We start from the raw sequence: 14,049 nt of genomic DNA on the forward strand, positions 1-14,049 counted from the left end.
GGGTCTTGGGATCCAGACCCGCATCCGGCTCTCTGGTCAGCGGGGAGCCTGCTTCCTCCTCTCTCTTTGCCTGTTTCTCTGCCTACTTGTGATCTCTCACCCTCTGTCAAATAAATAAATAAAATCTTAAAAAAAAAAAAAAAAGATTTCCTGCCAGTTTTGACGTTGGTGAGATCTTTTTCTAGTGTGATTCTTTGATGGAATGTTATGTTAGTTTCAGGTGTACAACGCAGTGATTGGACAGTTGCCGCCGGTCCTATTACAACACTGCTAAGTCCGCTCCCTATGCTGTGTTTTTCATCCCCAAGACTTACTCTTTTTTTTTTTTTTTTTTAAAGATTTTATTTATTTGTTTGACAGAGAAAGCACAAGCAGGGGGAGCAGCAGACAGAGAGGGAGAAGCAGGCTCCTCGCTGAGCAGGGAGCCCTACGTGGGGCTCGATTCCAGCACGCTAAGATCATTACGTGAACCAAAGGCAAACGCTTTAGCCTGAACCACCCAAGTGTCCCCACTCCTCTGCTTTTTAGACAGATTTTATCCTTTCTTTGTTTTTTTTTTAAAGATTTTATTTATTTATTTGACAGAGAGAAATCACAAGTAGACAGAGAGGGAGGCGGAGAGAGAGAGAGGGAAGCAGGCTCCCTGCTGAGCAGAGAGCCCGATGCGGGACTCGATCCCAGCACTCTGAGATCATGACCCGAGCCGAAGGCAGCGGCCCAACCCACTGAGCCACCCAGGCGCCCATATCCTTTCTTTGTTTGAGAGAGAGAGACCACATGTTTGCAAGTAGGGGCAGGGTTGGGGAGGGGCAGAGGGAGGGAGAGAGAAGAGCAAGCAGGCTCCCTGCTGACCAAGGGCTGGATCCCTGAGATCACCACCTGAGCTGAACTCGGGAATCAGACACTGAGCCAGCTGAGCCACCCAGGAGCTGTACCCACTCCACCATGGGTGGACACTCAGAGGCTTCCCTATCTTGGCTGTTGTAAATAATGCCACAAGACACGTAGGGGTGTGTTTAGCTCTTTAGTATTTTCATTTTCTTTCATAAACCCCCAGAAGTGCAATTACTGGGTCATACGGTCTTCCTATTTTTAATTTCTGGTGGGCTCCATACTGTTTCTGCAGTGGCTGGACCCTCTCCCATCTGGTCTTTAATGAGATGTCAGCCTTGACAACTGTCCTACATTCAGGACGTCTGCAGGCTTGTCCTCCCGTAACAGGACTCCTTTGATGGCAGTAAGGGAAGAGCTATGATTAGGGCTTTTCACAGTTACGACATTTATAAGGTGTCTCTCCCGCGTGAGCATGCGAACATAGAATAAATTCAGTGCTCTACGTGAAGGTGGTTTCCCATGTGATGCTTTCAGAAGGTTCCCCCCCCCCCCCCCCCGGTAAATTCCCTAATGTTCAAATGGGATTTTGTAAACATGGAGGGATGTCCTACATTCATGGTATTCAGGGCTTTCCCCTGGTTTGTGAAGGAGCAGGAGGCTGGCTGAGGACAGAGCAAAAGCTGGCGCCTTGCACCCCCCTTCACCGGCTCCCCTCCATAGGTGTAGCATTCCTCAGGCACCCCTGACTGCCATAAAATGCTAAATAGTTAACTTGCAGAGATCACAGTCCTGCAAGGTAGGAGTCTCCCTTGGTTTGCAAATGTCCTTGAGATTTACAACAAAGAAGTTACCTTACCAATAGCCCTAATGTCACCCTCCCCTCCATGAAAAACCGAAGGAGGCGGAGGTAGAAGGAAAAGTAAATAAAGTTAAATTTCTTCTAAACCTAAATCTCATTAACAAGGATGCTTGATAGCAGGAATATAACATTCCACCAGGAGACTCCCAATTGTCTTTACTTGATAGTAACCAAGCCTTCAATATCCTGATAGTGCTTTTTTCGCATGCGTGGGCTAACCGGCCAGTTCTGCTTCTGTAAGATTGCTTTGTCTGCTTTCGCGCGGGGTCCCCTGACCCAATTGACTGACGGCCAAGTATGCCTGTTCAAACTGTCAATCAATCAGCTCAGCCCCACCCGAAACTTGTTTGTACCTGTCTATAAAAACCCTGCACCAACCCAGCTCTGGACCTCTCCGCGTTATGGGCAAGGAGCGGCGCAGAGGTCCAGGTTCGAACCTGCAATAAACGACCCTTGCTGATTGGCTTTGACTCACGTCTCTGGTGGTCTTTTAAGGCGGGGGTAATACTCGATTGGCATTTCAGTTTGGATTCTCTGATGGAAAGTAAGAGATTATCTTTTTTTTTCTTTTAAATTAACATATAAGGCATTATTTGTTTCAGGGGTACCGGTCTGTGATTCGTCAGTCTTACAGAATTCAGAGTGCTCACCACAGCACATACCCTCCCTGATGTCCGTCACTCGGTGACCTCATCCCTCCCTCCCCCCAACCCCAGCAACCCTCAGTTTGTTTCCTGAGATTAAGAGTCTCTTACGGTTTGTCTCCCTCTCTGGTTTTGTCTTGTTTCATTTTTATCCCTTCCTTCCCCTATGATCCTCTGTGTTGTTTCTCGAATTCCTCATATGAGTGAGGTCATATGATAATTGTCTTTCTCTGATTGACTTATTTTGCTTAGCAAATATACCCTCTAGTTCCATCCACGTCGTTCCAAGATTTTTTTTGAAGGCTGCATAATAGTCCATTGTAGATATACACACCACACTTTCTTTGTCCATTCAAGAGATGATCTTGTAGAACTCCCTCATATTTAGCACAAAGATAGCCTCTCTCCATATAAATTCTCTGTGTAAGGGACAACTTAGGGCTAGGGCTGAGGCATTCCCTCATTTCTTTCTTTCTTTTTTTTTTTTTTTTTAAAGATTTTATTCATTTGCGAGAGAGCAGGGGGAGGGCCAGAGGGAGAAGGAGAGAGAGAATCCCAAGCAGATTCCCCACTGAGCACCGAGCCTGACCGAGAGATCACAGCCTGAGCCGACATCAAGAGTCAACTGAACTGACCGAGCCAGCCAGGTACCCCCATTCCCACAATTCTTACACTTGTTTTAGGATCATACATCCCAGTAAGATTTGTCTGATAACGCATGAGAAATGAACTTTGGCTGAAAGCATTTTCTTATCCTTTATATTCAGAAGGATCCTTGCTTGTTTGAATCTTGTGACGTTGAATAAGGTGTGTATTTTGCTTGAAAGATTTATGCATATTTTGCACTGAAAAGATTTTTCTGCAGAGCAGATTTTCTGATGTTGAATAAAATACGAAGACAAGTATTTTCCACATTCATTACAATCGTAGGATTTGGTAATTTGCTAGAACAGCTCACGGAAACTCAGGGAAAACTTTCCTGATGTTTACTGGTTTATTTTATTTTATTTTTTATTTTTTAAGATTTTATTTATTCGACAGGCAGCGATCACAAGTAGGTAGAGAGGCAGGCAGAGAGAGAGGGGAAAGCAGGTTCCCCGCCAAGCAGAGAACCCGATGCGTGCTTGATCCCAGGACCCTGAGGTCATGACCTGAGCCGAAGGCAGAGGCTTTAACCCAATGAGCCACCCAGGTGCCCCCATTTACTGGTTTATTATGACGAACGCAACTCAGGAGCAACCAAATGGAAGACATCGATGCATGGGGCAACATATGGAGATAGGGCGCAGAGCTTCCGTGCCCTCTCTGGGCATGCCGTCCTCCCAGCAACTCAGTGTTGGAGATCTCTGAACCCCTGTTGTGCAGGGTTTTTACGGAGGCCTCACGGACTGACTGAGTCATCAGCCATTGGTGATTAAGTCAACTCCCTGTGCCCGGTGCCCTTCTCCTCGCCAGAAGTCTGGGGGTAAAGCTGAACATTCTAACCCTCTCATCACATGATTGGTTCTTCAGGCCACCAGCAGCCTCCTTAGGGGCTTTCCAAAAATCACCTCATTAACATAAACCCTGGGGTTATTATGAATAATGAAAGACCCTCTTTTCACCTTTATAACTCATAGAGTGCAAATATTGTAACAGAGGATGTGACTATGGCTCTTAACTCTTAGGAAATTAGAAGGATTTTAGGAGCTCTGGCCAGGAGCTGGGAATGAAGCCCAGATATTTCTAATTATCTCCCAATATATCACAGACACCATTTGTATTCAACTTCATATTGTTGCCTCTGGCCAAGAGGCCAGCCAGAGCAATGACACTGTGGACAGACCTGTCACCAGGGCGCTGAGGACAGGAGAGGGAATGCCACCATAAGAAGTGTACAGATGCTCCATTCTGGGGCCGGACCTGTCCAGGGGAAGTGGTAGGCACAAACCTTGGAAATGAGGCTAAATCCAGTTTCCAGATCAACAATCAAATTAACCGTATTCCCTGTTCTCTTTTACAATTTGCCAGCAGCCGTCCTTTGAGCCGTCAACTCTCACCCCCTCGGTGTCAGAGACTTGAACATAGCCACTCCTTTTCAACGCTGCTGGTTTTTATGGCTTTGACTTTTTTTTTTTTTTTAAGATTTTATTTATTTATTTGACAGAGAACACTAGTAGGCAGAGAGGCAGGCAGAGAGAGAGAGGAGGAAGCAGACTCCCCACTGAACAGAGAGCCCGATATGGGACTTGATCCCAGGACCCTGGGATCGTGACCTGAGCTGAAGGCAGAGGCTTTAACCCACTGAGCCACCCATGTGCCCTGGCTTTGACTTTTTAAAGTTATCAGAGACATTTTCCCAGAATGTCCTATACTTGGTAAAAAAATTTTACAGACTTACAGCTACGCTTTCTTAGGTGAGGAATGATTGGTTAAAAGTGTTTCCAGACTGGGGTGCTTGGGTAGCTCGGTAGGTTAAGTGTCAGACTCTTGGTTTGAGCTCAGGTCATAATTTCAGGATCATAAGATCGAGCCCCACATAGGGCTCCACGCTCTAAAAAAAAAAAAAAAAAAGGCAACATTTTAAAATGTTGGGGAGGAGTGCCTGGGTGGATTAGTTGGTTAAAGGTCAGACTCTTGGTTTCGGCTCAGGTCATGATGTCAGGGACCTGATGATGAAGTTCTAGAACCTAGGTGAGGTTCGGTGGGCTGAGGTCCGGAGCCGATGACCAAGAAAGAATTCTTGAGACATCTTTGGTGCAAAATGGCGGTTTATTAAAGCACGGGGACAGGAACCGTGGGCAGGAAGAGCTGCTGCCCGGGGTTGTGAGAGATGGCAGGTTATGTACACCCTACAGGAGGCCTTGGGGCTTGATCAATGTAGTCTTTTGGCAAGCCATTCGCATTTCTGCTATCAAGCGTCTTTGTTAGTGAGATTTGGGTTTAGAAGAAATTTAACTTTATTTAGGGCTTGAGGAACTGAGTTATTTGCCTCTGGAAATTGTGCTATTGATAAGGTAACTTCTTTGTAGATCTCTAGGACATTTGTAAACCAAGGGAGACTGTCTTGCAGGATTGTGATCTCTGCAAGTTAACTATTTGTTTCTGGTTTATGGCAGTCAGGGCTGCCTAAGGAATGTCACACACATTACCTAGGGGAGCCGGTGGAGAGGGGGTGCAAGGCGCCAGCTTTTGCTTTGTCTTCAGCCAGCCTCCTGCTCCCTCATCACTGAGACTGAGCTCTGCCTGGGGTTCTCAGTGGAGAGAATCTGCGTGAGATTCTTTCCCTCTCCCTCTCCCTTCCTCTCTGCTCCTCCACCTGCTTTTTAAGGGCACGCTCTCTCATAAATAAATAAATAAAATCTTAAAAATGCTGGGGGGTGAGGCACCTGGCTGGTGACTAGAGCCTGTGACTCTTAGGGTTCAAGCCCCATGTTGGGTGTAGAGATGACTTAAAGATTTTTTTTTTTTTTTTAATATTGTGGGGAAGAAGAGGGTAGGTTTTCTCCCTCAGAGGAGAACAGTGAAAGCTGTGGGAGCTGAACGGGAGTGAGAAGTTGTGAGATGGGGGAGGATACTGAATTCTTGTTTCACTGAAAGGAGCTTTAAAAGTTAATGATTTGGGGGGCGCCTGTGTGGCTCAGTTGTTAAGTGTCTGCCTTAGTCCCGCTTCAGGCTCTCTGCTCGGTGGGGAGCCTGCTTCCTCCTCACTCTCTGCCTACTTGTGATCTCTCTATGTCAAATAAATAAGTGGGATCTTTAAAAAAAAGTTAATGATTCTGTACTTTTTAAAAGAAGGTTGTATTTATTTGACAGATCACAGATAGGCAGAAAGGTAGGCAGAGAAAGGAAGAAGCAGGCTCCCCACTGAGCAGAGGACGCCCCCAGCCATGCGGAACTCGATCCCAGGACCCTGAGATCATGACCTGAGCCAAAGGCAGAGGCTTTATCCCACTGAGCCACCCAGGCACCCCTGATTTTGTACTTTTTGTAAAGCTTTTTCCGGCGAGATAAACACAACACCAGGCAAAGTGGGTGCAAGGCAAGATTTATTAAAAACGCTCTCCGGGGACGCCTGGGTGGCTCAGTTGGTTAAGCAGCTGCCTTGGCTCAGGTCATGATCCCAGCATCCTGGGATCGAGTCCCACATCGGGCTCCTTGCTCGGCAGGGAGCCTGCTTCTCCCTCTGCCTCTGCCTGCCATTCTGTCTGCCTGTGTTCACGCACGCGCTCTCTCTCTGAAAAAAAAATAAAAAAAAAAAAAAATCTAAAAAAAAAAAAAAAAAAAAAAACGCTCTCCGGTGAAGTTTCAGGGCTCAGGAGAAGGGGAGCCAGGAAAGTTGCGCCGGGAGGAGGTGAGTACCCTCGGGCAAGGTTCTGTGACTCCGGAAAGCAGAGTGGCGGAAGTTGCGCGGAAGGCCGGGAGGAGGGGGCTTTTAAGGGGTCCCGAGGGGAGAGCTCAGGGGTCTTTTGGCAAGTTTCCCTTATTTGGATATTTCACCTGCTGGTCGGGGTCCCATTGGTCCACTGGAGCCCAGGGCGGGAGGGTCTCAGATTCCTGCTTGGGCCTTTGTTCTCCTGTCTGAGCTCAGGTCTTGTGCGGGAACTTTCGCCATCTTAAGTAGCCCTTTCTGCCAGCCCAACACTTTTGATAACAGAATAATTTATATGTGTTTGTTCAAAGTTTTTGTTTTTATAAAAGAAATACATTTCTATGGAAAAATCGAACAGCTTACAAGTATTTAAATGAAACTGCAAATTATGCAATTGTAGGAGTAATATAATCATATTCTTTTTTTTTTTTTTTTTAAGATTTTATTTATTTGACAGACAGAGATCACAAGTAGGCAGAGAGGCAGGCAGAGAGAGAGGAGGAAGCAGACTCCCCGCAGAGCAGAGAGCCCGATGTGGGGCTCGATCCCAGGACCCTGAGATCATGACCTGAGCCGAAGGCAGCGGCTTAACCCACTGAGCCACCCAGGTGCCCCTATAATCATATTCTTAAATTGCCTATATTATTAGTGATTTTTTTATCTGCTTATTTTACTAGCTCCTTAGAGGCATATGTTATGACACATTATGATTGAGAATTTGTTTCTCTTTTGAGTTTTAAGTTTTTGCTTTATGTATCTTGAGGTTATGTTAACCTCATTTCAAATTCCAAATTTTTGTATCTTTCTAGTAAATTAACCCTTATATCAGTAAGAAGTGTCACTCATCATTCCTAGTAGTACTTCCTGCCTTAAAATCTTTTTTGTCTGATATTAATACAGTGACATCAACTTTCTTTTGATTAGTGTTTGCATGGTATATCTTTTTCTGTACTTTTATTTTCTACGTTTTTGTGTCTGTATTTTTAATTTTATTTAATTCATTTTTTATGAAGTGAACTCTGCCCAGTGTGGGGCTCGAACTCAAGACCCCCTCATGCTCTACCAACTGAGCCAGCTAGGCACCCCTGTGTCCTTGTTTTAGAAGTGTTCTCTTGAAAATGGAATAATTAAAAAAAAATTCCAACCTGATAATCTTTGACTTTGACTTGAAGTATTTATTCTGTTTATACATATATATATATATTTTAAAGATTTTATTTATTTATTTATTTGACAGACAGAGATCACAAGCAGGCAGAGAGGCAGGCAGAGAGAGAGAGAGAGGAAGGGAAGCAGGCTCCCCGCTGAGCAGAGAGCCCGATGAAGGGCTCCATCCCAGAACCCTGGGATCACGACCTGAGCCGAAGGCAGAGGCTTTAACCCACTGAGCCACCCAGGTGCCCCATTCCATTTATATATTGATGTAATTATATATATATGTATGGGTTTCAATCTACCTTCTTGCTATTTGTTTTCTACTTATCTCACCAGATTTGTTTCTTTTTCTCTCACTGCTTGCCCCCTTTTAGAAACAAACCAAATGTCTATCATTAAATGACTAGTTAAATGCATTATAGTACCTCCAAACGATGGAGTATATGGAAATGTAGAAAGAAGGAAGACCTACCTCTCTGATCACGAGGAGATATTTGTCTGTGTATCTGTCTCAGTTGGACACTTAACCGAATGAGGCACCCAGGTGCCCCAGGATATATTTTTATGTGGAAGAAGTGGTAAGACATGTATATATAGTATGTTACAGTTTGTTGGGAAAAGGGTGGGGGGAATATAAATATATATGCACACATTTCCTTATATTAAAAAATGGAAGAGTAAATAAAAAACTTTTTAAATGGTTGGCTTTTTGGGAGGAGCTGACACTCCCTAGTACCCAGATTGTGCTCTCTAAATACCAGCTCCCACTAAAAGGAAGCAGGGCTTCTTGAGAAATGGTTAAATCCAGGTTTGGAACAGGAAGTGTGCAAGATGAACCTGGTATAATTTCAGAAAACAAACAAGTATCAAAGGTAACCAGTTATGTTAATGTGTTCAGGAATCCAGCTATAAAGACTTTATGGGGACAGCCTATAAAGGTCCAAGGTGGGACAATTTGAACATCAATGACCACACTCACTGTAATAAATTTGAAACACATTAAATAGTTTAAATGCATGAACTCAGTGACACTTAGCAAGCAAACAACTAAATAATCAAAAACCTCATTGGTCTCTTTGGGGGTATCCTAGGGAATGTTCATCCCCCAAAGCAGCCCAATAGTTGATGGAAAGTTTCCTTTTATAGGGATAATCCAATGTATACATGAAGAAATGACAGATTATGGAATATTACTGTTGTGCAACTCCTAATGAATTAATGGATCTGGGTAATGATGACTGATGAAGTCCCAGAACCTAAGTCAGGTTCGGTGGGGTGAGGAGGTTCAGAGCCGACGACTAAAGAAAGAATTCTTAAGACGTCGTTGGTGCAAAATGGTGGTTTATTAAAGCACGGGGACAGGACCCGTGGGCAGGAAGAGCTGCTGCCCCGGGTTGTGAGGGTGGGCATGTTATATACCCCACGGTTGGGGGGAGGTGGTGAAGGAATGGGAGGTTTCAACAGAGTTCTCACATGCTAGGGAGGGCCTACAAGGTGCTGGGGGGGGGGGGGGAGTCCTTGCCCTTATGGCTTGATCAATGTCGTCTTTAGGTCAGGCACTAACATCAAGATAGTTGGGAGATTCTTGGTGGGGCATTATGATCTGGCTACCATTTACATTCCCTTCTACCTCAGCCTCCTCCAGTTTATGGTGGGAGAGAGACATTAGGGCTTCAGGAACCAAGAGTTATTTGCCTCTGGAAATTTGTGCTATTGATAAGGTAACCTCCCTGTTTAGGTCTCTAGGACATCTGTAGAGCAAGGGAGATTCCTGTTCTTCAGGATTGCGATCCCTGCAAGTTAACTATTTATCGTTTTATGGCAGTGAGGGGTGCCTGAGGAATGCTACACATATGGAGGGGAGCAGGTGAAGAGGGGGTGCAAGGCGTCAGCTTTTGCTTTGTCCTCAGCCAGCCTCCTGCTCCCTCATCAATTTTATTTATTTATTTGAAAGAGATCACAAGTAGGCAGAGAGAGAGAGAGGAGGAAGCAGGCTCCCCACCAAGTGGAGAGCCTTTAGCGGGACTCGATCCCAGGACCCTGGGATCATGACCTGAGCCGAAGGCAGAGGCTTAACCCACTGAGCCACCCAGGCGCCCAGGACTTATTTCTTTTTGAAGGCAATACAGACCCGTCGCTGTGTTTAAAAAAGAGCCCTCTTTAGAAATGCAAAGTGAAGTGTTCATAGATCGATAATATGATGCTGAAATGTGCTTCCGCGAGACGGGGGTGACTGTGTCGGCGGTGGACTTGTGCAGCCTATAGATCGGAAGGGATAGGGTGACAGTGGAAGCTGGTGGACAAGAACGAGGGTTCACGGGGAGACCAGTGAGAGGGCAGCGGCATTCTTGGAGGGAGATGATGGTAGCTGCTATAACGGCAGCCAACGCAGATACTTGAAAAAACCGCGCCAACAAGTCCCTCTGTCCCTGAAAGCTCAGCTTCCTAAAGCAGCTCACTTGGAGGCGGTCTGGTGGTCTGGTGTGCCCTTGAAGGGGCTGGCGGATACCTTCCCAGCACGCAGCTCGCAACCTCGGCTCCCGCTGCCGCTTCTCCTCCTCTCCAGGAGAGGGCGCTCAGGTGCGCTCAGATAGGCAGGAGCGGAGCCACTATGACGGGGAGGTGCGCATGCGCCGCGGAGGCTGCGGACCACACTTCCCAGGAACGCTGGCGTGTCTAGCCCCGCCCAGTGCCCCAGAGTCCCTTTGAAGCCGGGCGGCGGGCTTGTTCTTGGATCCCTTCTGGGCTCCCGAGGCTTAGCTCAGGGAAGAGCATCGCTTGCGCCGAAGGCCGTTTGGAACGAGTTTTAGGTCTGACCCCCTCCCGGGAGAGGGGAGCTTGGTCCTTTGACAATCACTTCTCCCTCGGACGGCGGGCCGTCCCCGGGGGCGGGCGAGGAGGACCCACCCAGCCGCACCGGGTGGACTTGCAGCCCCTTGAGGCCCGTTGAGGAAGCTGGACGCCGGGGAGGAATACGGAGTTTCAAAGAGGACTCACTTCCGAGAAGCGACGCTCCCCGCGGTCTTGTTTGAGTGCTCGAGCGCGGTTCGAGGAGAGGAATGCCCGAGTTCCGCGGTGGTTGGGAACCAAGCGCGAGCTTGAACCCACGTTCCCGTAAACAAGACTGGAGAAGGGGTACACGAATACTGGCGACTCCGGAAAGGGAAGACCCCCCACCCCGTCTTGGACCCGCATAGGTTACCCTCTGCGGGGTGCCTGCACGGATTTAGGACGGCGGGGCACAGGCGCAGCGGCGCGGCGTGGCCGGCAGAGGGCACCATTGCTCGCCCAGCGCTCTCCGCAGGCCGCTTGCTTCTTCCCAGCTCAGGTGCTGCCCTAGTTCCTAACCCGGACTCCTGGCGTTGTGCCTCCGTTGCCCTCTCCTTTCACGCTTCGGAGCGCTAACTGACCGTTGCTTCCCGACACTCACTCCCCTCCCACACGCCCAGTGAGCGCTGCTCCTTTTATTACTTTGCCTGGTGTTGGGCTTAGCCAGTGGACCGAACCCCCTGCCCCACTGTGTAGGTACATCTTTGGCTAGCTCGTTCTCTAAAGGGGCGGTAAATATTTTAGGCTTTGCGGTGTCTGTAACTTTGCGGTTGTAGAAAGCAAGCCGCCAAAGGGAGTACTTAAGTGAATATGGTTGTGTTCTAATAAAACATTAACGCTGAAATTTGAATTTCGTGTATTAGAAAATATTATTTTCCCCAGCCATTTAAATATATTGTACTCCAATGAGTGAGAATAGTGTCCCAGGTGTAGTTTTTTTGTTTTTTTAGATTTTATTTGTCAGAGATGGAGAGAGAGCGAGCGAGCACAGGCAGACAGAGAGGCAGGCAGAGGCAGAGGGAGAAGCAGGCTCCCTGCCGAGCAAGGATCATGACCCGCTGGGATCATGACCCGAGCCGAAGGCAGCCGCTTAACCAACTGAGCCACCTAGGCGTCCCCCAGGTGTAGTTTTTAATCCGTGTGAGTGAGATGATTAGTTTTAAACTCTGGGTATAGACCTGATTTGGAATGACCCAAGATTTTTTGTTTTCAGGGAAAGATCTACTCTGTAAGCTTGGGACAGGCAACTTCATTTGGGTTTTCTGTCTTCTCTACATAGAAGCCGTAAAAGCCCCCATATTCTTGGGAGATTTCCAGTCTGCTACACTGGAAAGGACAATATTGGGAGAAGCGGTAGGCCAGGGGCTCTGAGCATCCCTACATATTCCTGCTGGGTACGCAGAGACTGCGAGGTCTTAGTTGTTATTTACTGGGCCATTTCTTAGCCCAAACATGTAAGGTGGCGGGTGGTGGGGCGAGACAAAGAGTGCGTTTGCTTACAATTAACCAGAAAAGTAGAGATTCCCCCAGGCTCAGTGTTGGTGCTGGAATTCATCAAGGCCCACCTGGGGTCACCCTCTTGCAACTTGGGGTGGCGGTGCGAGTCAAGTGAAGTCTGGCCGCTTCTGCCATGAGTGACGATGCTGTCTGTAACCGGGGACTCTCCTATCTTCCCCATCTATAACATGACGAGAGCGTAGCTTATCATCTTGTAAAAACCCCAGACCCTTGACAGCTCTGGACAAGCAAAACATGTTTTTCTTTCTGAGAACAGAATCTTGATTATGGTGCAAAAGTTCCTGCAGGGTTGCCCTAATCAAACTGTGTGCCAGGTGCTGTGTTTGGTAGAGGAGATACACAAGTGAGTACAATATAGTGTCTCCCTTCTTAGGAGCATGTTCTTTAGTAGGAAAGATGGTCACTCTTCTGAAAGTCTTTAATGTTTATTTATTTTTTTAAAGCAACCTCTTTCCCCAACGTGGGGTTCAAACTCAACTCTGCGATCGAGAGCTGCCTGCTCTACCAGCTGAGCCAGCCTTGTGCCCCTGTTCGTCCAAATCCAGATCCTTAGCGAGTCCTAGAGACTCACCTTCAAAATAGATCGTGTTGGGTCACTTCTCACCACCTCTGCTGCCACAACCACCGTTTGTCCTCTGAATCTCTGTGATAGCTTCCCGCTTCCGCCCTTGCTGCACTTGGGAACGCTGGAGTCACCTGGGGCACCGAAACACTGACGGCCAGTCTCCATCCCACGTAAAGAAATCGGTATCCCTTGAGGTGGTAATTTTAAAAGCTCCCAGCTCATTCCAGTTGCAGCTAAGAGTGAGACCCACTGCTGGTTGACAGTGAGAGGATACTGTAGGGTTTCAAGCAAATGGCGACAATCAAACGCTCTACTTTACCTGTAGTGCCGTGTAGTGGCCTTAAATGTTTTCACGTGACGTCAAGAAGTGTGGAAGATGCATTGAGAGGGGTGAGATTGGGGCAGGGTGAACACTTACCTGGTTATGAAATAATCTGAGTAAGAGCGGATTAAAGGCCTGAAATGAGGTCGGGGCGGTGCGGATCTAGAAGAGATGGAACATTTCTAGAATACATGAAAAGTAAAACCAGTTGGACTGTAACTACAGGTGAAGACCAGAGTGGCCTCCAGCCTCCCTGCCAAAGTCACTGTGAGTTGAAAAAAGGACTTGGGGGTCAAAGTTCTGTTTTACATTAAAGCCCTGAAGGTACTTTTGAGATAGATGATAGCATTGAGTATATGGCTCTGAAAACTGGGAAAGATATGGGTGGGAGACCACAGCTGAAATGGGGGTAGACGCAGGTGCATTCTTTGTTGGGCTGTTCTCATCTCAAAATTTGAATGTAATAAGCTATATAGGAAGGGAGACAAAACAAATTTTCAGTGCTCTAATCTCATCAAAATACGTAATTTTATAAAGTCATAAAGTACATACTGTTTTGTGCTCTGAATTTCCATTAGCGTTGATCTTATAGGAAGAATTCCACTAAGTGCTGGAGCCATGGTTCCAACCCTTACTCTGTCGCTGGAGGACTCCAGAACCTCAGGCAAGACACATTGACCTCATGGGCATCACTTCCCCGTCCACACAGAGGGCTGGGGACTCAGTGCTGCTTGCAAGCTCACACACACGTTTATACATATCACTAGAGTGCACATGCTTGCCATTTTTAATGCCTCTAGTGCTTTAAGGGCCTAATAATTGTAGTGAAATATAGCCATGGAGAGAACAGAAATAGAGGACTAAGTACATCTGCAGGCACATGCAGGTGAATTGATACTAGAAGATACGGTTGAAGGATGAAACCTAACACACTTCAAGCTCTGAAGACCAAGTTTTGCAAGAAAAACTAGC

This window comes from Mustela nigripes, chromosome 16 (assembly GCF_022355385.1).
Source record: "Mustela nigripes isolate SB6536 chromosome 16, MUSNIG.SB6536, whole genome shotgun sequence".
In the NCBI taxonomy this organism is placed as follows: Eukaryota; Metazoa; Chordata; class Mammalia; order Carnivora; family Mustelidae; genus Mustela; species Mustela nigripes.